This window comes from Phoca vitulina, unplaced genomic scaffold, assembly GCF_004348235.1.
Source record: "Phoca vitulina isolate PV1807 unplaced genomic scaffold, GSC_HSeal_1.0 scaffold53, whole genome shotgun sequence".
NCBI classification, from domain to species: domain Eukaryota; kingdom Metazoa; phylum Chordata; class Mammalia; order Carnivora; family Phocidae; genus Phoca; species Phoca vitulina.
Genome location: NW_022589756.1, coordinates 13,598,857 through 13,601,429, shown reverse-complemented (window position 1 = coordinate 13,601,429; position 2,573 = coordinate 13,598,857). Strand labels below are relative to the sequence as shown.

The 2,573-nt window shown below is 39.1% G+C and overlaps 1 pseudogene; it reads left to right on the top strand.

The window, feature by feature from the left end:
• Positions 1–917: 917 nt before the first annotated feature.
• On the top strand, positions 918–1,635 carry LOC116622576 (annotated as a pseudogene).
• Positions 1,636–2,573: the final 938 nt, after the last annotated feature.

Genomic DNA, 2,573 nt, shown 5'->3' with positions numbered 1-2,573 from the left:
CACTTTGTTGAGATTTTTTAAGTGGATGTCAAATTTATAATGAATTTATGAATTTTACCGTAAATGATGTTGAATTTTGTCAAATGTCCTTTCCGCATCAATTGAGATGATCATATGATTTTTATCCTTTATTTTGTTAATGTAGTGGATCACATTGATTGATTTGCAAATGTTGAATGATCCTTGCATCCCTGGAATAAATTCCACTTGATCATGGTATATGATCTTTCTAATGTATTGTTGAATTCAGTTTGCTAATATTATGTTGAGGATCAATGAAGGATTTAACGGAGACACTTCTAGGCCCATTAATTTTTCTATTTTATTAACTTCAAAAGTCATACATGATTTTTTTAAAAAAATTCAGACAATACAGAAGTAAAAAGTAATGGCTCCCCCTACATGCACCTAAGGGTACTACTATTTATTTTCTTCTTTATGATTACCCTGTAGCCAATATAAACATTATATTTTAGGAAGTCTGTGAGGTCAAAGCCATTTTCACAATAGTAAGACATTATTTCCCTTTCTCACGGGGTTGATGTTTGCACTGATGGTGCAAAAACAATGGTACGTAAAACTGCTCGTGTCTTAGCATGAAACAAGGCCATGGCTTCTAATTGTGCTAGAAGTCACTGTATTCTTCAATCCCATGCACTCACAGAACAAAACAAAAAAGGCCTCTTTTAATTAAGAATGTTCTTGAGGGGCACCTAAGGGGCTCAGTCGGTTAAGTGTCTGCCTTCGGCTCAGGTCATGATCCCAGTGTCGTGGGACCAAGCCCTGCGTCAGGCTTTCTGCTCAGTGGGGAGCCTGGTTTTCTCTCTCCCTGCCCTCCCCCTGCTTGTATTCTTTCTCTCTGTCAAATAAATAAATAAAATCTTAGCCTTTCGGCCAGAACTGCCATCTTCCAGTAATTCGCCAAAATGACCAACACAAAGGGAAAGAGGAGAGGTACATGCTAGATGTTCTCTAGGCTTTTTGGAAAACATGGAGCTGTGGGGCGCCTGGGTGGCTCAGTCGTTAAGCGTCTGCCTTCGGCTCAGGTCATGATCCCAGGGTCCTGGGATCGAGCCCCGCATCGGACTCCCTGCTCAGCAGGAGGCTTGCTTCTCCCTCTCCCACTCCCCCTGCTTGTGTTCCCTCTCTCGCTGTGTCTCTCTCTGTCAAATAAATAAATAAATAATCTTTAAAAAAAAGAAAAAGAAAAGAAAACATGGAGCTGTTCCTTTGGCCACATACATGCAAATCTATAAGAAAGGTGATATTGTGGACATCAAGGGAATGGGCACTGTTCAAAAAGGAATGCCCCACAAATGTTACCATGACAAAACTGGAAGAGTCTACAATGTTACTCAGCATGCTGTTGGCATTGTTGTAAACAAACAAGTTAAGGGCAAGATTCTTGCCAAGAGAACTAATGTACGCATTGAGCATATTAAACACTCAAAGAGCCGAGATAGCTTCCTGAAGCGTGTGAAGGAAAATGATCAGAAAAAGAAGGAAGCCAAAGAGAAATGTACTTGGGTTCAACTGATGCGCCAGCCTGCCCTACCCAGAGAAGCACACTTTGTGAGAACCAATGGAAAGGAGCCCGAACTGCGGGAACCCATTCCCTATGAATTCATGGCATGATAAATGTAAAGAAAAGACCAGAAGACTGTAAAAAAAATAAATAAGATTAAAAAAATAAATAAAATCTTAAAAAAAACCTTTAAAAAATAATATTCTTGAAAAATCAGTAAAAATGATTACTTTGATTAAATCTCAACACTGAGTATTATGTTTTTAATATCCTGTGAAACAAAAGGGGGCACACAGATAAAGCACCTCTGCTGATACTGAAGTATGAAGGTTGTTTGCAGGAGAAGCACTTGTGATATAGGTGTTATGAGCTGAGCTAGCCTCCCTCTTCATTAAAATGCCATTTGTACTTGAAAGAATGACTGACAGACAATGGTTATTCAGATTGAGTTTGGGCCGATATTTATTTTTAAAATGAACCAAGTGAGCCAGTCACTGAAAGGAATGTTGCCAATGATAAAATTTAAGCTTTAAAGTGAAATTTGAATTTTGAAAAATTTGCATTTGCCACTATGAGCTTGAAGGCTTCTCAATACACAGACATTTCTGATGAGACTAGTAGTTTTATTAATTAATATTATTTTTTTAAATATAACTCAATTAACTACGATTTTCCAAACAATCTATGCCTTCTGCTATGATATCATGCCTGGGTAAGAGATCCATTCAAAGTGCAGGGTGGGATACCTAGGTGGCTCAGTCGGTTAAGCATCCGCCTTCAGTTCAGGTCATGATCTCAGGGTCCTGGGATGGAGCTCTGCGACGGGTGCCCTGATCAGCAGGGAGTCTACTTCTCCCTCTCCCTCTGCCCCTCCCACCACTTGTGCTCGCTCTCAAATAAATAAATATATTTTTTTTAAGTGCAGGGTAGACCAATGGATTTTAATGAAACAGAAACACATATCATTGATATGGTTTCAGATATCACATTGTAAATAACCTGTAAGAAATTCCCACTTGTCCGGTTGTGGTGTAGTGTCCAAGGAAGA